The 26,531-nt window shown below is 41.0% G+C and overlaps 1 protein-coding gene across 1 annotated transcript in view; it reads right to left on the bottom strand.

Annotated features, from left to right (window-relative positions):
* ASNS (asparagine synthetase (glutamine-hydrolyzing)) overlaps nt 1-26,531 on the bottom strand; it is a 137,666-nt gene that overhangs the window by 25,369 nt on the left and 85,766 nt on the right. The window contains exons 4-6 of the mRNA XM_024767106.1: nt 4,890-5,023; nt 2,285-2,475; nt 693-863 (exon numbers count right to left, since the gene is read on the bottom strand). The gene's annotated coding sequence lies outside the window, so the exon portion shown is untranslated. The remainder of the gene's footprint in view (nt 1-692; nt 864-2,284; nt 2,476-4,889; nt 5,024-26,531) is intronic.

Here is a 26,531-nt window from a genome sequence, read left to right as displayed (position 1 = left end):
TCCTTTGCTGGTTCCTTATCATCATCTTGATTTCTTAATACTGGAGAGCCTTACAGCTCAGTCCTTGGACTGCCTCATTATTATTATTTTAATCTACACTCATTATTCACTCAGTAATCTAATCTAGTATCATGACTTTAAAAATATTTACATGGTGGTTCCCAAATTTATATCGTAAGCCTAGATCTTTCCAGAAATTCCAGAATACTACATCCATCTTCATTTTAGCATTTCCACTTGAAATCTTTAAAAAACTGTACATTTAAAAAATGTATATCAACTAAATCGATGCTTGTTAACCCTTTCAAGCATGTGGAGCCCTTACTAATTTAAAAATTAAACCATTCACGTGAGAGTAGTTGTAATTGGATATCCACTGATAGCAAAATTTATAATGAAAGAACTTACTATGACTTTAGTCACACTTTAAGTTTATATTTCATTAATCATTACATTCACTTGAAAAACATTTTTAAAGATGTTATCATTACGTTATTTTCAATCTATAGACAATGAGATAGCAGCAGCCACATGAACCAATCCATTGCTATATAATTCCCAAACTCTCCAGGATCTATGCCCCACAAGTTGAAAAACACAACTGGGTTACCAGTTAATTCATATGCATATCCAAATGTTTATGCCTTCAAGGCAGAGCCCACTATTTAAATTTTATATAGGTTGACACTTACCCCAGATGACTGATTCCTTGTTTCTCTTCGTTTCAGTACATTACTTATAGGGATTCTCTTTTCAAGCATTACAATTCAGAATGGGAAAAACAGAAATCTTCATGCTTAACCCTCTAGTCCTCAGTCTTCTCCCATAATTTCCTAAAAGTACCACCAGCATCTGTTCACATCCTAAATACAGTTCAAAAGTCAAGTAGCAGAAGATAAAATTTGAGAACACCCAATACACCAATAAAATACCATGGTTTCGCCTCGTGTTATTTTGACTAAATATTAAAATTCACTTCCCTTTGTGTAAAACAATAAAAGACTATTAATATGGTCCTTAAAAGACACTTCTTAGAAAAATTAAGATGGCTGTAAGATGTAGGCTGGAATTGTAGTATGGAGAGACTAAAAAGCAAGGAGACGAGTTAGGAGGTGACAGATGATAGAAGTAGCAGTAGGGATGTCCAGATACCTCCGAGCTAAGTACTACAGGACTTGGAGCCAAAAGTATAGGGAGAATGAAGGAGCGGAAGGATTCTAGGATGACTCCCAACTGTCTGTATTTGTGTGAGTGGTGATAATATTAACAATATGTGACAGACAAGAAGAGGAGATTTGAGAGAATGTAGGTTCCGTTTTGTTCTTGTTAAAGTCAAAGTTTCTGGAGGCATCTAGGTGATGATTCAATAGAAAGTTGAACATAAGGATCAAGTTCATCAGTGTATCAATAGCACGCATCAAAATCATCTACCAAGATTTTTATTCAGTAGCAATGAACAGGAACAAAGGGCACCTCTATTTAAAACAATTTTTTTTTTTTTTGCGGTACGCGGGCCTCTCACTGTTGTGGTCTCTCCTGTTGCGGAGCACAGGTTCAGCGGCCATGGCTCACGGGCCCAGCCGCTCCGCGGCATGTGGGATCTTCCCGGCCCGGGGCACAAACCCATGCCCCCTGCATCGGCAGGCAGACTCTCAACCACTGTGCCACCAGGGAAGCCCTAAAACAATTTTTACTGATGTCTCTGAAGTTCCTCAAAGGTGTGAAGCCCTGGTCTCAGGTTCAAGACAGAAACTGAGGTTGGCAATATATTGGGTAGCATATGGTAAGTTTAAAACAATAGTTTGCAGTCATATCTAGGACCAAATCCCAGATCTTTCAAGATATGATTTGAACAAGGAATGCAACTTTTGTGATCAAAACAGGAATACCATTAAGAGCCTTTCAGGGCTTTTGTAAGAATTAAATGAGATAAAAAATATAAAGAAATAAAAACAGTTCCCAACACATAATTGCTCAAAAAATGGTACATTTGGAGAATGGAATTAATCATCCTGAAAGGACAAAAGGTCAGGCCTTGGGAATGCCAACATTTTAGGTGTAAGGAGAGAATGATCAAGCATATACACTATGAAAATATCAGCAAGAGGCCAGAGAAGATCCATGGAGAGCAGTGAACTAGAAGCAATGGAGGAAACTGTTTTCAATAGTCATGGGATAGGCCAATAGCATCAATTTCAGGAGTAAGGAAGACTAAAACTAAAAGTGTATCACTGGACTGGAAGATGAGGAATTCACTGGGGACTGAACAATAAAACACACTCACAATAGTGAGTCCTCTTGCCTGTATCCTTAGGGATGGCACCTGAGGTTGATTTCTAAACAGGCTTGTGACCAGACATCGGTTTCAGTTTCTGGTTGATTGATGTCTTCTCCAAGGGCCACCATATCCTACCTCTGGAATATTGTTGCTTTTGTCTTGAGTTGATCTTTCATGCAAGGTGGTAGTCAGAGCACCTAAAGGGACAGAGAACTTGAACTTTATCAAGCTAATAGAAGAGACTGAATATACTATTTTATGTCTTCTTGTACACATGGCAGAATGTGACCTAAGGATAGCTTTCATTAAAACCCAGCTCAAGATATTTCAGCAACTATAATTTTCTATCAAGAATTAACCATTCATTAGGGTGATCTTCAGCCTTTGCCTCTAGTGTACTCCCTCCTTCTTTTCTGTGGTGCAGTTTTGATAAGCAATGAAGTCTGATTATAAATCCTGAGCTCGAGTTTCATTTTACACAACAGTTTGGTGTAGTTTTTTGGGATGTGAAACAAAGACCTTGAGAATGGCAGAGGTGAAGTACAGGGCAGGAAAGTGTGGGTTCAGGGTAGGACTTTTTGGTGCCTTACTCTAGGTTCTTTCCTAAGTCCCTTCTGCATGCTCCCTCAGCAATACTATGGGTAAGCTCTATTCTGGAAGTGTTTTCTGTTCAAAAAGACTTTGTTTTGGGGGGAGGATTATAAACTGAATCTGTCTGTCTAGTTACTCTTCCTACTTCTTACATCTTTCCTATATGATCCCTTCAAAATTGATGGCTTGTTTGTTGACGTTTATCTAGCTCAATTTTCTATCAGTCTCCGTCAATCCAAGGTTTAAGAAGGGTGTCTCACCCCTGCCTGGTGCATGTAAAATCATCATTGTCTTTGGGCTATAGCAGCAATTCTCAAAATATAGTCTTCAATGAGAGCAAAACTATTTTCTTAGTAATACTAAGATGTAATCTGACTCTTTCACTCAGTCTGTCATGAATGTACAGAGTATGAAACATTTACTGATACAGTTTCAGATTCCATATTACAACCAATCTTTAAGAAACTACCACTTGTCAAGTTTGGTGTAGTATCAAAGAAGAATATCCACAATTATCTCAAAAGGCTGCTAAAATACTCCTCTCTTTTCCAACTACACATCTGCCTGAGGCCAGATTCTCTTCATATACTTATGCCAAACAATATATCACAACAGACTGAAAAGAGAGGCAGAGTGAGAATCCAACTGTCTTCTAAACCAGACATGAAAGAGATTTGTAAAATATATAAACAATGTTACTCTTATCACTAATTTTTTGGAGGGGAAAATAAAAGTATTTCTCATAAAAATTATTTATTTTAACATATAAAGTTTTAATTGTCATTTTTAAATGAATCAAGGATAAATACATTTTTTAATTTCTCTGTTTAAATTATTTATACCATAAATATTGATAGATATGTTCCACCTAAAAAAAGAACTCTTTTTTAGGTCCTCAATAATTTTCTGAGTGTAAAGGCATCCTAAGATTAAAAAAAGTTTAAGAAACATTGGTCTATAGAATTTGTTCTTTTTAAATAGAGCTCCCCCCTAAAATCTAAAAACATGTGGCATCTTTAGCCTACAGGCTAGAGAGAATACACCCTGCGACATCTCCATCAGACTGAGTGAAGACCTCAGGAAGCCTCTAAGCTCCTCATGGAGACTCAGGACAAATCATATCAGGACTCAGCTACGTACTAATAAACCACCAAGCCAATACCCCTGCAGAATCACCGTCCTTCTCTGCTTCTAATCACAATCCCTCCATCAAGTGTCTCTGGAAGTGATAGTCAATCATGTTACCCCTAGAAGGACTCATAAATATATAGGTATTCAGGTGTGGATTACAATCTACAAAGAGGAAAAGTCGATCATGAAGAAAAGCAGCTTCCGAAATCAACAGCACTTCTTGTCATATATCCTAAAAGATAAGATCTCCAGGTTTCCTTCCTTGGTCCACTGCTCTCCGGAACAAACACTGTGACTCTTTCATAGAATGTTTATGTTTTACTCCCCTGGACAAATACTGTGATTATTTTTTAGTCTTTAATATTTTATTGGACAAATAGCATAACTATGTTTAATTGTAGGTAGCCCCCTTCAACGAGCCCTTTTCAAGTTTGTCAACTTGGGACCATAAGCTCTGCCCTCCACCAATCTTCCCTCCACCCCAACCTCCCATATCTCAAAATCCAGCTGTATCACCAGGACCAGGATTTCCACTGACACTTGTACATGTTGTGATAGACCATAGACTTAACCTAGAAAGGAAAGAAAATGAAATATAATCAGGATGGTAGATGGGAAGACTACAGAAGGGTGGAAGCTAACGTGGTCTCAATTAGTTGGCTGAGTAGAGGCAGTACGTTAGCAGGTGCTTGTCGTATCATAATCATCATAGATTTGTAGGGATTTATATGAATTTGTATAGATGTATGTATGCAAAATTATAACAATTTTCTGGCATATGGCAATTCATTAGGTTACTGGGAAGTATAGAGGAAAGGGAGAAAGAAAGGGGCTCCATCTACCCTCAGATGCTCTGAGCCTTCCCTCTGCTTCTCACACTCATGCTTACCTTGATATTTCAGTGCTGTTGAGGACATTATCTCATTTCTGCAAAGATGGGCCAGGTTTCCAAAAGGGGTACGGCCTCTGTTGCAGCTGTCCGGCCAACTCTACTCTAAACCATAGGCTGAGAAGGAAAGGAGTCTGGGGAGAAAAGCAAGAGTTGGGAAGAAGGATAAGGAGAGGGGAGAAAAGCCTGTAGCTGTATCTTTGGGCCAAACTTTCAGAACACATTTGCAAATCAGAATAATAAAAATCCAGGGCTAATCTGGATCGTATTTCCCAAAGATCTGCCATGGCGGCTACTTGGAGATTGCCTGGCTTGCTGCTCTATAAAATAGGGAGCTTCCACATTTGTTTACATCTCTTTGGGGAGGAATTATCTTATTGTTACTTGACTTCCAGTCTTATGCCCCCCCCCATACTTTAACTGTATATTGTTTGATTCATTTCTCTTCTTTTTCCCAGATGATGTCAAACACAATACCTGAAAGAAACATTTTGCTCCAGACATATTTGTTGAATTAATGATGGGTAGGATAATCTGGAATCACTCTTCAGCAGGTTTTCTAAAGCCTTCTTTTTGATCCCCAGGGAAATCCCTCCTTCCTCTGTGTACCCCAGACCAAAAGAATTTTAAAATTCTGAATTAAAAACTCTGGGTGAAGTCCAGGTATGGATAAGTTTGAAGACTTCCTCCAGATGATTCTAGTGTGCAGGCAGTGTTATGAATTTCTAGGACCCACTTCAGATAAAGAAAATATTTTTATTCATCATTGTACCCAGCAGTACCAGCCCAATGTCCAAAATTAAGAAGATTCTCACTTATTTGTTCCATTCAATCCCTTCAATGTTTCATTAGCCTTTGATTGAAGATCAATTTTGCATTACTAGGGATGGAAAATACTAGGCTAGGAGAAGACTCTTCAGTCTCATCCCAATTATATAACAATTTTATGATGTGACCAGTAGATCTAGTATGGCCTCTTGCTTTTTTCACATTTGTGAAGTAATAGGCTAGGCTAAATAAGGGTTAAGTTTCCTCCAGCCTTAGAATTTTGAGCACTAAATGGAAGTGAGCTATTTGGGCACATGGTACCATAGAAAGAAAATTTACTAATTTTTTCAAGTTCAATGCTACCTTATTTAAACTCCCAATAACCTTATAAAATAGGCTTTGTTCCCATATTGAAGATAAGGAAACTGAGGTGTAATATTTGGTGATTTTGTATACAAGTTTTAACCCAAATAAATCCAAGTCCAGAGCCCAGTCTCCTCTCACCACACAGGGCCTCTGTACAAGGAGAATGATTTATATAAGGCGGCTGCCCTGGTGGTGCTGCCAGAAGAACAGGTGGCTGCACTAGGATGGAAAACAATGTCTTTCCCTGGCTTTCAATATAGGACGCAACTGAAGACCAAATTGCACTAGATACGTTATTAAATCAAAATATCACTTTTTCCCCTTGATTTCATTCCCATTTCTGTAGTGAAGCCTACCATAAAGGATGGATGCATTTAAAAGTTCTTTCTAATGAGCTGTTAAAAATAAAAATTAAATTCTTCCCTTCTCTGTAAAGATCCTAGGGCTAGTAACCCCATGCACACCCAGGTCCATGCCAATTATTATTCAGTCCAGGTATGACCTTGGCTACAGGGTCAACAGCCTTGGAACTACAATAGCTAATCATGTCATTAAAATTATTAAGTTCTAAAACCCCAAAGGAAGCTTTTATGAAATGATGATCAATCAAAAAGGAGAACTAATCAGTGGATCCCAGCCTTTTCTTTTACTTGTGAGACACTCATTTCAACATGAAAAAAATTGAATGTAGTTGTACTTTTGGTATCTCATTGAGTGAGAAATTCGCAATAATAAAAAGTCACTATAAATTTAGTAATGCTTTGAAATTAACCTGGAGTTTGTTCCTTATATAGCATCTACATACATCTGAAAAAAGAATTATTCACATACACATGAGACAATCTGAACAGAAAATACACGTGGGGCCAACCATTAATGACCCTGGATGAATGCTATGGAAACTGGTAGGCAATAAGGACTCAGGGAGCCAAGAGAGGTTTTTAAGCAAAATGACAGAATCAGATTGATTAAAAAGGATCTGGTGACAATGTGCAGGATGAATAGGTTGTGGAAAGACCAGCCCAGAAAATCCATTAGGAAGCATGAGATGATGTCGGCAACACATCCTTGCCATGAACCAAATGCTGCTGAACATGAAGACCAATTTGACAGGGGATAATGGAGAGGAAGGAGTCAGGACATTTCTAGATTTAGAGAGTGTGTGAAAGATAGAATTGTGAAGCAAAATACATACAAAAGAGGAGGTATTTGTGTTGCTGAGTTTGAGGGGAGGGGTAGAGTTGGAATGAGCAGGAATTTTAGAAGGCAGTAGACCACAGTTGTTATGGTGACAATTTAGGATTCAGATGCGTCTGTGTTCAAAACCAACGTCTGTGACTTGCTGACTATGTCAGCTTGGGCAAAATCACTAACCATAATGAATCTGTTCCCTCATTTGAATATAGGGACAGTGATACACAGTAGAGATACAACGATACAGCACGCACTTAGGGATTAGAGATGTGCCAGCACGTGACGATGGCATGATCAACATTGAGTGCAATTATTATTATGTAAATTTTCAAACCATCAGAAATGTCCAGGAGTTGAAGCCATGCTACTTAAATTGGAGAATTGATCTTCATCCTGAGAAACAAGAGAGAAAAATCAAAGTAGGGATCGCTGGATGTCAAGACTAGAGAGACAGTCAAATGAGAGGGAAGAGGTGAGAAAACGAGGAGAGGCTGGAGACCTGAAGCCGAGGAGGTAATAGTTTTAACAAGCAAGGGAAGAGCTGAATATCATCCCAGTTTTCACTGAGTATTGGCGACAGAGCTAAAAATCAACCCTGGATTTGCCCATGGATTAGTCATCAGTATGAAGAGAGATGTGAGGATAATGGCAATATGCAGGGAGTGACTTTACCTTAATTTATAAGGTAAGACGTGTATAAGATAAGAGAGTGGAGCTTAAATTCAAAACAAGAAGACCCTAGTGCAAAGCAAGGAATAATTTGGTTCAATTAAAAAAAAGGTGTGTGGGGTGAGAGTCATTCCACATACTTTTTTTCCCCTCCCCTCCCAAATCTACTCCGTTAATAAATTATTTTAGTTCTCCTATCAAATTAAATCCCAAGTCCATTTACCTCTTCTCTGGTCTCTCTATGGCTACCACTCTGGTTCAGATTGCTATCAGTTCCCTCCTGTACTACTAACCACTTAATTAGTGCCCTGGTTTCACCTTACTCCTCCGAGAAATGATTCTCTGTAGCATTAGCCAAGGAATTTTGAAAAAATGTTAATCAGATACTATTCCCCTGCTTCAAACCTTCAGCTGTTTCCCACTGCATTTAAAATACAACCCTCGGGCTTCCCTGGTGGCGCAGTGGTTGAGAGTCCGCCTGCCGATGCAGGGGACACGGGTTCGTGCCCTGGTCCGCGAAGAGCCCACATGCCGCGGAGCGGCTGGGCCCGTGAGCCGTGGCCGCTGAGCCTGCGCCTCCCGAGCCTGTGGTCCGCAATGGGAGAGGCCACAACAGTGAGAGGCCCGCATACCGCAAAATAAATAAATAAATAAATAAAAATTAAAAAAATAATTAAAAAAAATACAACCCTCACTATTTACCCTGGATCTATGCAGCTTTAGTGAATGGACCCCTGATTATCTCTCTTACCTTATCGCCCTCTACACTCCCCCTTGGCTACCAAGTTTAGCACAATGGTCACCTTTCCTTTCCTCTTGCAAGGCGACTCATTCCCATTTTAAGCCCTTTGCACTTGCTATTCCCTCTCCCTGGAGTGCTATCTCTCATGATCTTCCCCATCTTCCTGTTTTTCTCATCTCAACTCCGATGTCACCTTCCTCCATGACACTGGCCTTCCATGGCCTTGTCAATTGAAGTAGCTCTTCCCCCTCCCCCAGTCAATTTCCACCTCTCTTGCCTTCACAGCTCTATTGACATCTGAGTCATCTTGCTGGTTTGTTTATTGTCTGTCTCCCATCTCCAGAATGAAAGCTTCAAGGACACCAGTACCTTACCCATGGTCTCAAATGTTAAAGGATTACTTGAGAGAGATCCAGATTCTACTTCTCCAGGAACAGACAGCAAGGCGTTAGGGTAAGAGGTAATGGGTAAACCTCTGCTTTTAGAAAAGGAGGGAAACTTGGTTCCAAAAGTTTACCCTTAAGGCCTCTGTTTCCACGAAGACAGCATTGCCTGTAGAGAGTGAAGGGGCTGCGGGTGACTTAGGGAGAATAGTACATAATGACAAAAAAAGGGACTGCCCTGTATGGCTGAGTCTCTATCTATGAGTGGAAGCCATACACATCTAGTGGGGCACTCAGTGGTGGGACTGTCTCTAAAAAGCAGGAGAGAACAGTGAACAAGTGTTGATCCCATGAGCTTATGAATCAGGGGTCCCAGTCTCTCTCATTCCACCTTAGCTCCACACAGCAGCCAAGGTGATTTCACAAGGACACAAATCATATCATGGTGCTTCCCCATTCAGAACCCTTTAAGTGTTTCATTCACTTCAAAACAAATGCAAACCCCTCAAGCTTTATGTGAATTGGTCCCTGCCTACCTTCCTGTCTGACATCATCTCATATCCATCCCTGCTAACACACTGGAATCCTCTCTTCCCCATAGTTCTCAAGGTTATTTGCACCTTAGGTCTTTGCTCTTGCTGTTTCCTCCACCTGGACCACTCTACCCTCAGATCTCAGCATGACCAGTTCCTTTATATCATGAACTCAAAGCTCTAATGTCACCACCTCAGCCAAGGCCACCTACTCTGAAATAGCCAGCTACCTCTTCACCCCAACCAGGTCATATCACTCCAACCTGTTCATTTTCTCCCAGTACTTCCTGAAGGTTTCCTCTTTTCTAGGCACTGATCTCTGCATGCACATGTGCGTATTCATTTATTTAATCCCAACAACAACTAAATGAGAAGGAAGCCTTTATAATCATACTCATGTTATAGAATAAGAAACTGAGGCCCAAAGAGCTTAAATAAATTGTTCAAAGTCATATCAGTAAACCGTAGAGAAGCTGTGATTTAAACCCAGGCAGTCTGACTCCAGAGCCAGTGTTCTAGAACCCTTTCCAGTATACTTCAGCACACAGCATACAGTAAAGGCTCAATAAATGTTGATTAATTGTATAATCATCAAGGAAATAAGAAATCCAACACAGGGATGCAGTTTTACTATGATAAATTCCCAGGAGTCAAAACTACCCAGCAGACACCCTCACTAGGAAACCAGACCTCCAGGGAAGAAGAGAGGGAAGCCCACTCCAGGAAGTTCTCTACATCAGGACAACCAGCAAGCCCCCAGGCTGGCAGAAAAGGTTACCCACTCTTGGCTGAATCTTGATGATATCCAAGGGACTTCGTGGACTCCTGAGCAAGATGGAGAGCTGAGAGGGATTTATCAGGAAATACAACTGACTAGGCTTTGACCGATAGTAGGCGTCCTCGCCCCCAACCCCACCATTGCCTCCTCCACCTTCACCATGTCTAAGTGAGACACTACACTCTCAGAAGCTTTTGGTGGTACCCATGTAACAGGTATCTCTCTAGACCCTAGAGACTAGGATATAACCACCTGTGAATCCTGCATCCAGGACAAGGACAGGACAAGCAGCCTTGGGGGCTGCTATACCAGCCCTGGCTCTGAATGCCCTTCAGATACAATGACCATTTCAAACAGACTTCCTGACCCACGTGCCTAAAAGTATACCCTGCATTATCCTCCATCGGGGCTGGGGCTATACACTGTTAGCCAAACAAAATTTTCCATCTCCATGGTCTACCCAGCCACCTGGACTCCAACTTTTAACGCACGTGTATTCCAGTCTTGGATGGCATCATTCAAGAGCATCCACATAAGCTTCATCTTGTTCAGGGCTCATCAACAGCCAGCTGGTCACAGTATATCCACTAAATCACTACGCTTCCAAAGGTAACAGGGATGGTCCATCTGCCCAACCTCCCTCAGTGGAATCTGCCTAGAGCAAGTCAGTGTTCCTCTCTGCTCAGAACACTCGGCATGAATTCCCCAGTGTCCCATTTCTCCTGGTTACAAGAACACTCTAGCAACCAGCCCACTTAAACCCTCCCAAAATAACTTTCTGGTGCACCAAATAATGGTATAAAGGACATATCCAGTAGGAGCCCAGGCAGTCAGAGTCAAAGACCCCAGCTGGCTTTCCTCCCAGTGTATACATTAGAGCATAGTAAGCTTTTCTCCCAGGGAACTTATGTGGACCCTTTCCAGACATATTACATCATAGTAGCTATTCTCTTGGTAATTATTGTTGAGAAAATACACGAAAGGATGACTTTAGAAATACTTTAAAATAAATTCCTATCATATTCATCATAAAGGCACACATAATTGTTTTTCAGAGATTATTAGTCTACAAACAATACTACAAGAGCAGTAATTGTGAGCCCATGGCCCACAGATTAGAAAACACTGAACTAGATTCCTAGCTTAGGTCTGAGCCCCCAGATGTGGATCCACATAATGACTTTCAACGGCCCTGAGCACATCTGCCTTTGTGGATACTTCCCTCTGTAAAAAATATTAAAATTTATATTTTACAATTGTGTTGGTATATAGACAAATATATTAATATTATGTTAAAATATTTTCTTTGACCTAGATGCTCATTTTTTTCTGACTTTAAAAGAAATGAAAACATTATCACCGTGGGTCCTTAGCACTATGCTTCATAGAGAAGGCAGCTCTGCCCAGGTATAAACACCTTCAGGGCAGTGTCCATTTCAAGAACTCACTACTAATTATTAAGTGGGTTATTAGTCAATAACCCAAATGACAGTCATATTTTTTCTTACCTCTTCAATCTAGGGTCTAAAAGGACTTCTTTTTTAGTATTTGAAATACAGGTTTGAGAAGGTAAACTTCTGATCCTTAATTTTCCACCCCAGCGGTATCTCTCATAATTCCTTAGTGTACTGACTGCTTTCAACCCATAATTCAACAGGTTAAAAAAAAACAGGATGGAAAATTCAAGAAGAGAATTTCTAATTGCCAGATACAGTATTATACTGCCATACTCATTTGCTGTCATTTTAGACCAGTTAGGACTATACCTCTTGGTCTCATGTGCATCCTGTACAAGTTCATAGAGGAATAACTGACACAGTCCACCAGTAGATGCATTTTTTACTTCAAGAAAAATGTCTCTGGAAGCAGTGGGAAGGAGAGCTGGAATGTGAACTGTTGGTAAGCCGGAGACCAGTGAGAAGGCAAAGACGATGATTTCAGCTGTGGGGATGCCCAGACATTTCCAGGGTAAGCTCTGCAGGAAGCGGTACCAACCACATGGGAAGATGAGGGAGGGGGAGCAGGTGGGATGGTTCCCTGTGCACCAGTTAGACCTTTATAGCCGCTCAGCTCCAAATTCACCCAAAGCCTACTCTGTGAAATGGACCTGGGCCCTTTAAATATTTTTCCTTTGCATGATTTAGGCTTTGTCAGTAGAGGGCACAGGAGGAAAGCGTTTTGCTTCCTGATTCTGGTGATCTGTGTGTCTTTCTCCAGCACCTGCTCCTGTGTCACATGCAGCTTCCCCAGTACCTGGCAGCTCCCAGCAGCCAGCAGCTTCCCCAGTCATCCCCCTCAGAAGGTTTTGTAGCAGAATGCCTCCAGGGACACACCTCTTTGTAAACAGCTTTCTTTGGCACCCTAGAGAGCTGATTTCTGGCAAGTTAGCCAGCACTGCACCCCAGTGACTTCTCTGCCACCCAGGGAGCTGGCAGTGCCCCCTCCAACAAGGTCCAGGTCTCAGCCTGGAAGGGGGTGGGGGCCCTTCCTTGTGTGCTCTGTCTCTGCCCCAGCAGTGGTGGCTGCTCCTTATATCTGCTATTCCTAGATTCATTTCAGTTCTTTTGCTTCTTCCTAGCCCATCTCTTGTTACTTCTATCCCCTTTTATACTTAATAGTTTTTTATATTAAACTTTCCCATTACTGTGTGGTTTATGTCTCCTGATTTGGCCCAGACTAATAGACCTGGCTCCTAAATTCATAAAGATGGTGATATTATTAATAAATATGAAAAATAGGAAGAGGAGGCAGTTTGAAAGGAAAATAATTTGTTCTGTTGTGTACATGTTAAACTAAGGTTCTTGACAGACACTCAGGAGACAGTCAAGAACAGGGCTTTACATTATCTGGTGCTTTTCCAAAATACATATGTTCCAACTCCACCCACTGAGATGTTTATTGAGATGTGATACTAGATTGGGGCACAGACACCTGTATTTTTTTCATTTTATTATTTATTTATTTTATTTATTTTGGCTGCATTGGGTCTTTTGTTGCTGTGCATGGGCTTTCTCTAGTTTTTGTGAGCAGGGCTACTCTTCATTGCAGCGCGTGGGCTTCTCATTGCGATGGCTTCTCTTGTTGCACAGCACGGGCTCTAGGCTTCAGTAGTTGTGGCACGTGAGCTCAGTAGTTGTGGCGCATGGGCTTAGTTGCTCTGCAGCATGTGGGATCTTCCCGGACCAGGGCTCGAACCTGTGTCCCTGCATTAGCAGGCAGATTCTTAACCACTGAGCCACCAGGGTAGCCCTGTATTTTTTTCAATCCCCACAGATGGTTCTCAGGTGCAATTGCAATATTTAACAGTATAGGGTGTTGGTTTGTAGTCAGATTAATTTGGATTTATATCTGTTTTGCCTTTTATTAGTGATGACTTTGAACAATGACAAGCCTCTTCTACAAAATGTGGCTAGTAATATTTGGCTGTTTAAATTGTAAGAACTAAACTAGACGAAGATATGTAAAAAGCATAGTTCTTGGAACATCATAATGTTTATTTCAGTAAATGGTAGGAGTGATTATTCTTCTCATATGTTTTGAATCTGCTTCATTTTTCTACATTCTACTTACCCCCACCTGATATATTATACGATTATGTACTTATTTTATAATTCACCTGTCTAGAAAGTAAACTCCATGATAGCAGGGCATTGCTCTAATCAGAGTTGCTCCCTAGGGTCCAGGACCAATGTAAGTAATGTAACAAGTATTAGTTGAGTGAATAAATGATCTAAATCTGAGCAGCAGCAGCATATTTAGAGAGTAGAATCAGTTAACTAGAAAGACCAAGAGAGAGTTGAATTTAAAACAAAGCCAATGTTTGAAAAGTAGGAAGAAGGGAAGCAGTCAAAGACATATATACACTAATTGAGACTGACATATATACACTAATATGTATAAAATAGATAACTAATAAGAACCTGCTGTATAAAAAAAGTAAATTAAATTAAATTAAAAAAAAAACAAAGACATCGTAAGGGAAGAACAAACTTTTCTTTTACATTTTAGGCTCCTTTAATGGGATCTGTGAATTAAACTGACAAAGGACAGATTAACAGAAGAAAAGGCATACAAATTTTATTTGATGTTAATTTTTATTGGGTTGGCCAAAAAGTTCTTTCCGGTTTTTCCGTAAGATGTTATGGAAAAACCCAAATGAACTTTTTGGCCAACCCAATACATGTACACAGAGGCCTTCAGAGAAAATGAGTGAAGACACGAAGAGGCATTTAGACCCAGGAACTTATATACCAGTTTAACAAAGGGTAATACATTGTGAAGACCTGACTAGACAAAGGATACAGGGATTAGGACACAGACATCTTGGGTGAGACATTATTCTGTCTTCTGGGAATCTTCTATGATAAACTATCAAACGATTTGCCTGGGCAGGAGACTCTGACAATGTAAAGTACTGGTAATGAAGACAGTGGACTATCAAAATCGTGCTAATGTGGACAGCAAGGTGTGGTTCTCAGACTGCAGGCTGAGTCCAAAAGAAAGATGGCTTTGGTTTTCACAGCCATAGCCTACAGCAAATAAGGCAACTAAGATCCAGACATCACAATAATAGACATGATTTACTGAATCCAGCCTTCTTCATGTGGTTTAATTTCACTATTTGCTAAGTGTCCAAGAGCCAAAATTGCCAGTCACCCTATCTATGAAGCCGGAATCCCAGGGAACAGAAGCTTTGCTCCTTCAGCAAAGCTTTCAGTCTGAGAAACAGTAGCCACAAAGCCAGACCACAGACCGGGCAGCACCAGAACATCTCTCCTCAGGAGACCATGGAAGGTGTCTAGACTTACTTACACCGGAAGACTGAGCTTCTTTCCCTTGAGTACTTTTGTAATGTACAAGTAGAAGAAGTCGCAGTACAGGGTGGTCTAGGTAACTGGAGGCAGCTGGCAGCCTTAGGGCAGATGGGGCTGAGGGGGCTTTCCCAGGGCCAGTGCATTACGCCCACAGCCAAATGTGGAGCCTTCCTCCTCAAAACTCTCTATCTGTGCTTCTGAACATATAGCCTGCCGGCCTTCAAGGATATGGTTTACTCATCAAAAAGCCTCTTCAGTTTGATCTTACCCTGGTGTCTACTGTTGGAGAAATATAATTAAAAACAAAATCTCATCCCAACCCAGAACACCTCTCCACGAAGGTAAAAGGGGAAAAAAAAATTGTGTTATTGAAAAACCATTAAACCAGAATGTGATGCACATTACAGGCAACCCGCTGAAGAGTTTGCAAAGACAGAAAGAAACCTTACTATTACATATTGCTCAGTGGATACATTATATTCATGTTTTCAAGATAAAATTGCTAAATTTATTGTATCTTTGTAGAGGTAGAGTTTGCAATTTGGAATCAGGTGACAGCTGAAGTTTGTCCCATCTCTTCCTAGGAAATGAGATAGAGCGTTATCTTCCTTGATTTCAAAGAAATGGCTCTCAGATAGTTGTATGACTGGCAAGAGGCATTTGACCTTACTCTACCACCTGGAAAAGATCAAGCCCAACAGCACATGTGTCTGTTATCCCACCTTCAACACCAGAAACCTGACTTTGGCCTCCATTTTATCTGTCATCCCCAAACCCTGTCACATTAATCCTAAATTATCCTGCCCTTATTATAACCAGTGTTCCCAAACTTCAACCCATGGGTATATCCCTGCTTTGCTGAACTCAATTCAAAGGCCCCCATGTTAGCATCCTCCCACCAGGTGTCTGATGCATAAAATAATTCATATTTCAGTGGAAAACTATGCATTGTGTAGATGACATTTCTTCAAGTTATCAAGTTCTATCCCTGTCCTTTGTCCTTGAGCTCTGTAAGTTGTAGGTAACTGAGAGACTTGCAAATTCTGTCCTATCTTGTGGAGGTTCAATTGTCTTCACTGCCAATCTATGGAAAAAAACTTTGCCTCCATTTACATGTTCAATTCAATATCCTTTTGGTCTATATACATCTGAGCTTTTTCAGCTTTTCCTTTGCACAGGTTATAACATCTGACTGATTCCTTCTTGAGCTAAGCAAACATGTTCATTTTAATAACTGTATAAGGAAGTAGTTCAGAGTATGTCACCCTAAAATATGCCACTCTGGCATAAGAATTACTTTGAGCTGAAAGTGATTGAGAAAGAGCAGACACAGTATAAATTCTCTGCCCTCCTCCTATCTGCCTGAAAGCAGAACATAAATTCCCCTTGTGAAGGTGCCCTTCCCATCTTCCACTTCCCATACCAAGAAGGGGATAACAACCTGATTACTGGAGATGAGATGGCACCGAGAGGAATCTACATAACAAACCCTATTTAAACAACCCTTATCTTCCATTAGTTTCCCCTATATATTTATCTAATTGTCAGGGCTCCAGCTGAAAACTAGGAGGGTAGAGGCAAAAAATGTTTCCTCCCTTACAATAGGAAGCATGATTTTAACTTTTTAAAAAAACTTTTTCAACACTAGCAGTAGCCAAAGTAGGAGAACCAGCCAAGTGCTCATTTGCTTTACCTGCTACAGGTACCATGCTCCTTTTCCCACCCCGCAAAGGTCTGTAGCACATACCATTCCCCCCCAACTCCGACAAAACACCCTCTACCCTCCGTTTACTGTTTGCTCTTCTACCAACTCACAGCTCCCCCCATTCTTCCTAAATCTACCGTTGCCTTCTCAGCCAGCCACCTCTGAACCACCTAAGAGGACATTCCAGCCTGTCCCCTTCCTCATTCCTCCTGGACCCACTGACACCGCCTGCACTTGGCTTAAAGCCTGCTTTTTATAGCACTCTTATTGAAATATCAGTAGGATGATCACAACCTAGGACTTCTGAGGATGAAAGGGAGTGATGCTAAAAATCACAAGGCAAGAGGAATACGTCAGGATTGGCTTGGGAAGCCTGGGATGTATATTCATGCTATGACTCTGTGGGATAATTTGAGGTTAGAATCAGATAATAGATGAGTGCCTGAATCCTGGATAAATCACTCACAAGTTGTGTGATATTGAGCAAGTTGTTTTACTTCATTGAGCTTTGGTTCTTTCTCCTGTCAATTGAAAGTAGAAAAACAACTTTCCAGCACCAGTTGTTAAAATTAGAGATCACTAGAAGAGTAGAGATACTTAACATAGGGCCTTGCACAGAAGGGTGCTGAAAAAAAGTCATCGCTGATCACCCATGTGAGACCTGATGTGGTTCTTGCCTGCCAGCTTCACATCACAGCTGCAGATTACAGGCCTTGCTCCTGGTCCTGCCAGCAGCTCAGTCCATCCCCCAGGCCTACGGAGAGGAATCAACACACTTCCTGCCTACCACCTAGAATTTCCAACTCTACCTCGCAGTATTGTGTATAAAACTAAGAAAAAACACCTAGTATTTTGGCAAAAAATATTTTTCTTAGCCATTTTCATTATTTAAGCACTATCTCATAAAAATCCAAAAGGCAATGATGTTGTAGATAATGTCAGCACTGAAACGGGACTTTTAAATCTAAATTCTACGTAGAACTGAATCTATTCTAGGGGTTCGCAACCTTGTCTGTATATTAGAGTCCCCTATGGAGCTTTTAAAATCTACTGTACGGTTACCTGGATCTCATCCAGAAATGATGGTTCTGTGGGTCTGGTGTAGAGACACATCTTATTAAAGTTCCCTGATGATTCTACTGGCCAGTCAGGGTGGAAAACCACTGACTTCTTCTCTGAATACAAATTATAAAATTGTGCAAACATGATGAAGGGGTATAGCACATGGAAAATGGCTGTTGTTAACTTGTTTAGATAGTGGATTCCATTATTATTGTTATAATATTGTTTGTAAAATAAGCAAAATGATATCAATTACATGTATCTGTGGGGTCTGAGTTATTTGCTTCTAGAAATATCTATTTAGAATCCTGTGAAGATGGCAAGGGAAAGGACAAGCTATAAGACAAGAAAACAAACACCACCCACATGGTACTCCCTAGATTCCTTCCATCTCATCCCACTCTGCCCAGTTGCAAACCACAACAAGAATCCTCCACTGTCCAATTGTCAGCTGATGCTCAGCATATATACTTGCTGGGAAGCATCAGAGGTTGTAGTCTGCCCTCTGCTCTTCTCAGCCTTCCGTGTCTGAGTATTTCAATTCAGACTGGAGGTTACATCATTCTGCAAGGTTCTACCAGGGCTGCAAAGGAGTCTGAAAATCCACTGCTACTAAAAAATTCCACCATAAACTAGAGAGTGGGACAAAGGAAGGATGGAAATGGGCATGTAAAAGCTAGACCTGTGAGCCAGGCTGTCAGAAGATATGCAACTCTGAATCATGGGGGAAGTTTTGGTTGTTAGTCTCTCATTGCTTCAAAAAATAAGGAGGGGATGATTTTTTCTAAATACTATTTGGTGATTACCTGCTTTGATCTGCAAATACCAATATCTTTTATATGTGTTTATATCTCTTTTGAGGAAACTCATTCATTCAACAAATATCTACTCAGACTTACCACGTGTCAAGAACTGTTCTGAACCCTGGGAACACAATAAACAAAACAGTGAAAATCTCTGCCCACTGGAGCTGCATACTAATGAGGAAATTAGCAACTACTGCGGTAATTATTGTGCTTATTATTCTCCTTATCTCACCCCTCCCCCTTTGTTGTAAACTGGCACATTACTTGCCTTATTTTCCTTTGACCAAATGCAACATATTATCTGGTAAAGACTTGTTTCTTAAACATTTATGTTGAACTGATGAATGGCTGGAATAGTAGACTGCTTTCATAAGGTATATAATGGCTTTAGTGAAGGTTTCTCTTTTCTCTACAGGCAAAATTAATACCTCCCTCCCTTTACAGTCTCAAGCTTTTATTTCAGCTGCTCTCCTAGTCCAGCTATAGCAAGATTTGGTTGAGTCGATGCTTTTGTCTCCACCAGATTGGCAGTAGCCTCTGATGAAGAAGCTAACTGAAGTACCACTGCATTCACTAGCACTAAGAAGACTCTCAAATATATTTATTCAGTTCCATAGGAGAGCAAAATTTGCCATCCCCAAATGAGTCTCTTTGGCGTGCGGATTATTTCAAGCTGAAAACAATCAAGGCTCAAAACACTAATGAAGAACCTTTGATCTTCCTGCTAACGGCCTGAAAGTGTTTAGACAGAGGACCTGTTCCAGGAGGGGAGATATCATCATAGATGTGTTGACTAAAAAAAATGTGCAACCTAAAAGTTGAGAATTATGTTTTATTTAGCAGACTTGCTAAAGACTTAAGCCCGGGAGACAGTCTCTCAGATAGCTCTGAGGAACTGCTCCGAAGAGGCAAGGGAGGAGCCAGGATATATAGAAGTTTTTGCAAAAAAAACCCCAAGTAGTCAGAATGTCAAAAGATTACTCTTAATTAAAGAAAAACCAGACGTCTCAAGTTAATGAATTTAGCACTTTTCTGTGTATGGGAAGGTGCAAGAGTTTGGGCTCACTGAAATCATTCCTTTGCTATGCACCTTAACTATGTAGGGCCAGTATCCTCTTTTCTCCATCCTGAATCTCCTCAGGGTGTACCTTTGTGGGCGAAGGGCACAGCTGCAGTTGCAGCTGTCTTGATGACCACAACATCCTTTGTTTACTCATTGTGGCAGGCAACATTCTTTGTCCACAGATAACTAGAGTATAATATGAACAAGGCGTGGTAGACAGGGAGGAGCCTAGCAAAGTCTCTTTGTTAAAATTCCTCTCTGTGTCCTATTGTTTCTGTATGGTCCAGCAAACATTTGTTAACCAAATGATTGCGCTTTTTAAAAAATATTTATTTATTTATTTATTTTTGGCTGTGTTGGGTCTTCATTTCTGTGTGAGGGCTTTCTCTAGTTGCGGCAAGCGGGGGCCACTCTTCATCGTGGTGCGTGGGCCTCTCCCTCTCGCGGCCTCTCTTGCTGCGGAGCCCAGACTCCAGCCGCACAGGCTCAGTAGTTGTGGCTCACGGGCCTAGTTGCTCCGCGGCACGTGGGATCTTCCCAGACCAGGGCTCAAACCCATGTCCCCTGCACTGGCAGGCAGATTCTCAACCACTGCACCACCAGGGAAGCCCTGATTGCGCTTTTTCATCTTCCTGTGAATTGCCTTCCTTCCCTTTGAAGCCCCAGATCTTTACCTCCTTCTTCTTAGTCCAGGATGACATATATACCTCATTTTACCTGTCTTTTGGAATCTCTCATGCTCTGATTCCCTGAACATATGTAACTAAATTTGATTTTTTTCTGTTAATCTGTCTCATGTCAATTTAATTCTTAGACCAGGAAGAAGAACCTAGAAGGGTAGAGGAAAATTTTTATTTTCCTTCCCCAACAGTTCAATTTAAGGTTGATTTTTCATTATACTTAATTACTAGGTAATTTATCCATCCATAGAGTAGAAACTACAGCTAGGATATGAAATAAGACCCTGGGCTCAAGCCCCAGCCACAAAGTTGATTCAGGATGTGACCATAAGCAACTTGCATTCCCTCCTGAAGTTGCCATGCCTGCCAAACTATGAGTGCTAATTAATACATTCTTAAGATGCCTTTCAGCCTTAGAATTCTAAGCACTAAACAGATGTAAGCTAGTAAAATATGGCACTCTTAAGTAGGGAGAGTGTGAGGGGTAGAGTGAAAGACAGGAAGAAATATGAATATTTGTAATTTTAAAGACTGGGTATAAGGTAAAACCCAAAGTTCATATCATTTTTTGTTGTTGTTGTAGACCAGATTGGGAGATCATTTTGAAGTGCCTGCATGCACCTATTCATTAGGCCGCTGGATGTACAGGTCTAGAAATGTGGCCAGCCAAGCTGGAGCTCAGAGGCTGGAAATCACAGTGGTTATAACAACAGCTTACGAGTCGCCCAGGCCTGGGTTCAAACCTAGTTTTAACCTTTACTAGATATGAGAACCTAGACAAGAACTTTAACCTTACTGAATCATAGTTTCCTCATCTGAAAATAGTAATAAGAACTTACTCCTCCTGGGGTTTGAGGAATGGATTACATGAGACAATGTATACAGCAACTAGCAAAGGACCAGGCAGCAGTAATGATAGGTGCCATTATTATCATATAGATGCGAAAGTCATCTGTCATCACAATACAGATGGGGAGTGTTGCCAAGGGAATGGTGCTGGAAAGCTAAAGAGAATCAAAGACAAAAGCTCAGGGACTCCAGTACCAGAGAAACATGCAGAGAAGGAATAGGCAAAGCCATGGAGACAGAGTAGCCAGAGCAGCCAGAATGCCAGGGGAGAATCAGGAGAGGGTAGTGAGCTGGAGGCTGACAGGAAAAGTGTTTCAACAAGCAGGAGAATGAATCAGCTGCATCCCCCTTTCAGTAATGGAGGATAGGTGATAAAATTTAACCCTTAGACTTGGCAAGTGGAAGTGACCTGGAGAATGGGAGTTTGAAGAGCTCTGTGAAAATTGAGGAAATACACAAGGTTATCAGTTAGCACTCTTAAGACTCTGAAAGCTTAATCATAAAAATGGATGCATAATCTTAATAAAGAGTATAATCTAGATTAAAATCAAGAAGAGCCTAATTAAAAGTATGAGCACATCTAAACACATAATTTGGTCAAGCTAAAAATCTAAGAATCTTCTTGCTTTTTTTTCACTTATCTTAAAATTAAGTCCATTAAAAACTCCTTTTGACTCTGTTTCAAAAATAAGTGCAAATTCCTCTACTTCTCTATCTCCTTTGGCTACCACCCTAACTGAAAGTACCACTCTCTGCTCGGTGCCACCTGCACCTCTCAACAGCCTTCTGCCTCCTTTCTTTCTCCTGTAGAATCCATTCTCCTGAACAGCTGCCATGGTGCTATTTTTATTTCTTTTTATTTCTTTTATTTATTTATTTTTTGCAGTACGCGGGCCTCTCACTGTTGTGGCCTCTCCCACTGCAGAGTACAGGCTCTGGACGTGCAGGCTCAGCGGCCACGGCTCACGGGCCCAGCCGCTCCACGGCATGTGGGATCTTCCCGGACCGGAACACGAACCCGTGTCCCCTGCATCGGCAGGCAGACTCTCAACCACTGAGCCACCAGGGAAGCCCCATGGTGCTATTTTTAAAACAAGAATCAGATCATACCAATACATTGTTTTACATTTTCCAGAGACTAACCATTGTACTTAGACTGAAATCCATACAAAGGGGTTTGTGTAGGGTCAGTAGGGTCCAATGTGGCCCCACCAGAGACTACCTCTCTGACTTCACTGCATCCTTGCTTTCTACACTTAAGCCACATTGATCTTTTTGTTTCTTATACATGTCAAACAATTTTGTATTTTTTTAAGCGGGTGCCCCAAATGACATAGCTTCAGGACTAGTTAAACTTAGATCCACCTCTGCTCAGCTGTCACCATCACATCAGCCTGTTTTTTTTTTTTCAGTACGCGGGCCTCTCGTTGCTGTGGCCTCTCCCATTGCGGAGCACAGGCTCCGGACGCGGAGGCTCAGCGGCCATGGCTCACGGGCCCTGCCACTCCGTGGCATGTGGGATCTTCCCGGACTGGGGCACGAACCCGTGTCCCCTGCATCGGCAGGTGGACTCTCAACCACTGCGCCACCAGGGAAGCCCCAGCCTGTTCTTTATCTGAGCTTACTGTATGTGCCAAGCACCATTCTAAGAATTCAACATGGACTTTTTAATTTAATCTTCACCACAACTCCATGAGATCAATAATATCATGATCCTGACTTTTACACATTAGGAAAAAGAGTCTTAAAGAGGTTGAAGAATTGAAAAGGTCCATACAACTAGAAAAGAGGAGATGCGATATTCAACCCCAGGCAGCTTGGGGTAGAAGAAGGAGGGAGAGAGGGAGAGAGGGAGAGAGGGAGAGAGGAAGAGAGGGAGAGAGAGATGAGGCTGCAGATGACAGCTTAAAGAAAAGGGAGGCAGAAGTTATTGGAAGCTAGAGAAAAGGAGACATTTATTATACAGTGGCAGAATGTTCCTCATTCTCAGCTCTCCAAATAACAGATGATTCTAAGATTAAGAAATGGCTTCCCAGCAGAGATCAAATTCAGGACTCTATCAGAAATATATCATCTAAAGATGAGACCAAGGGAGTGACTGTAAATTCCTTCCTTAAGGCTTAAGAAAGGTTTGAGGTGCTGTTTCAAACAGACCAAAGTTCCTGTGAGGAAGCCTCTTAATGGTGTGTGTCTCACAGATCCTCTCCTTACTGCAATTCTAAGAATTTTAAGAGCATCGTCCTATAGCAGTCTTACAAAAAGCCCAGTACAGAAGGGCTTATCTCAGTGAGATTTGTGGGTGTGGTTTTTGTCTAATGGAGGGAAACAATAATATTCAGAGGAGATCTACAAAGTTTTAAAGAAATTGTACTGGTGAATACACAGCTTAAACTAAAAGAGACAGAGGACATTTACAAAATTAAAAGAGGCCTTTGTACCCACAAATAACTGTGTTGGAAGTAGGCTAGAAAATTACTCTGTTGCATGCATAGGCTATTTATTATGAAAAGGGAATGATGACTCGGATGGCAAAACCAAGAGCCCAGAGGGCAGAGCCAAGAGCCACAGTAAATCATTCCCAGGAAGTAAGACTGAATCCTAATCAAGAAATAGGTAGTATATGCTCAGCTAAATTTCAAAGCTGCTTTGGAATGGCAACTCTTGGGTTTCTCCCATTTTCTCCTATTAAAAAGCAGTTTAGAGCATTTCTAAGCCTATTTCACTATTGTATGTTGGGTATGTGGGGAGCAGAGAACTTGTCTTTTCAGGTCATCGGTCTTTTAGGTAAAGAGGAATTGCATTCAAGGAGCTGTACACAGGGAACTGCACACAGAAGCCTCGTCTTCACCTGCACCACATTTATATGACAGGATTTACATGATTTGACCTGATGCTATAAAGGGCTGATAGTTGAGAGTCTTTCATGAAGTAAAGAATATTTTTCATGTTGAGAGTGATATAATTGTTGTGGCCAGAGGGTGGACATACTTTCCAAAGATGCCACATCTATCCCACATGCTCTTCTTACAGTGCAACACTGACACTCCTTTGGATCTGTGTAACTACCTCAACAAAGAGTATGTGGCACAGTGACGCTGCAAGGATTTTGAAGCTAAGTCTAAAAAGGTGATTGGCTCCTACCTGGCTCTCTTTCTTTCTTGGACACATGACTCGGGAGCTGATATATAAGAAGTATGAAATTGCCAGTGTTGGAGAGACTTCATGTAGAAGGCACTTACAGATAGAGCCACCAAGGAGCCCCAGCTATAGTCACCCCCAGCTATTTGAGTCTTCCTAGCATCAGCTGCCAGACATGTGAGTAAGAGAGCCTTCACATGACTTCAGCTCCCAGCCTTCAAGCTGCCCCAGCTGACACCAAGTAGAGCAAACATGAGCACTGTACATATTGTATATTTGTGAGCAAAATGGATGTTAAACCAGTAAATTGTGGGGTGGTTTTTATGCAGCCATGGCAATTGGAACAATACTCCTGCCTCCAAACAGATCCTGTCGCACTGTAACTAAGAAAATTATTTCTAGAATATTAAGTGAGGTACCTACATTACAAAGATATTCCCAGGCATCCAAAGCTCTGCTGCTCCAATCTTGACTCCTGAATGCCATTGGGACCCAATGACCCTCTTTTCAGCAATTGCCCAGCCACACTCACTCCAGAATTTCTCCCACTTTGTCCCCTTCAGAACTAATTACCACAACCCTGGATGTGAAAGATAATTTCTATCCTGATGGTATAACCAACCACCTAATCTTCACTATTCATTCAATTTTTATTCCAGTTTCGGAAGACAGTTTAAATATGCTTTTACAAAAGCACACCACAGTCCAGACAGATTCTCTACTGCTATACCTCCAAATTTAAATACCACTGCTTCAGCTACTAAAGCTCCATTGACTCTTCAGAGGAAAACACTGCTCTCCCCAATGCCAGTCACTCTTCCATCAATGCTCCATCAGTGCTACTTAATCCATCCTCTACAAATCTTCAAGGACCCTATTCCTCCTGGAACCACTGGCATTCAGCCAATTTAGGGACAAAACCACTTATGGCTCCACCTGCCTTCACCTCCAAAATTTTAGAAAGAACAATCTATGCATGTTTCCACTTCACTGTTCCCTCTTTACTGCTCAAAGTGGAAGACAGTTCAAAGGGCACAGCTGGTAGAGAGGTGAGGTCTAGTCTAGGCTGGCTGGACAGCCACCCAAACACAGCCTCAGGGAATACATTATTTCTTGAAGACATCACGATTTGAAGTTTGGACCTTTACACATCCAAAAATCATATCTTTCCAGAACTAGAGTTGATATGACCCATAAGTAGACTCATGATGATCAAACTAATTCTAATATATAGACATGTTTTCCAATATCAATTTATAATAAGAATTCACACCTGCTTTCTGTGGACAAGAATACTTATGCCCACCAGATTTACTATTGCTTTTTGCTTTTTCCCTCAACTGACAACTGAAGTCAAATTTTTATATTCTTTTCTATCAATCCTAAGACACACTTTTTTTTTTTCAGTTATAACCTCTCCAAAATCAGAATGCTTCTTACAGCTGACTGTGTTTTATAGTTACTGTCAGCCAGGTGGCAGTCATGATATAGTGCATTTAAAACTTTCTATTGATTTGGCAGTTTCTCAAAAAGTTAAATGGAGAGTTACCATGTGGCCTAGAAATTCCACTTCTAGGTATTAAACCCAAGAGAATTGAAAACATGTGTCTACACAATAACTTGTACATGAATGTTCATAGCAACATTATTCACGATAGGAAAAAAGTGAAAATAACTACTAATGCATAGATAAGCAAATTGTGGTATATCCATACAATGGAATATGATTCAACTAATGCATAGATAAACTAACGTATAGATAAAAAAAACAGTGGTATATCCATACAATGGAATATGATTCAGCCATAAAAAGGAATGAAGGTATAGATTCATGCAACAACATAGATGAACATTGAAAACATTATGCTAAATGAAAGAAGCCAGATATAGAAGACCATATATTATATAATCTCATTTATATGAAATGTCAAGACCAGGTAAATCCATAGAGACATAAAGAAAGCTGCCATGGTTGGGAAAAGCAGGTACTGGGAAGTGACCACTAAAGGTACTGAGATTTCTTCTTGGGCTAGTGAAAATATTCTGGGATTAGATGGTGATGGAATCTCTTGCAGGTTGGCACAATGCAGTG

Source organism: Neophocaena asiaeorientalis, unplaced genomic scaffold (genome assembly GCF_003031525.2).
Source record: "Neophocaena asiaeorientalis asiaeorientalis breed wild unplaced genomic scaffold, Neophocaena_asiaeorientalis_V1.1 scaffold70, whole genome shotgun sequence".
Lineage (NCBI taxonomy): Eukaryota > Metazoa > Chordata > Mammalia > Artiodactyla > Phocoenidae > Neophocaena > Neophocaena asiaeorientalis.
This window is presented reverse-complemented; position numbering and strand designations above follow the sequence as displayed.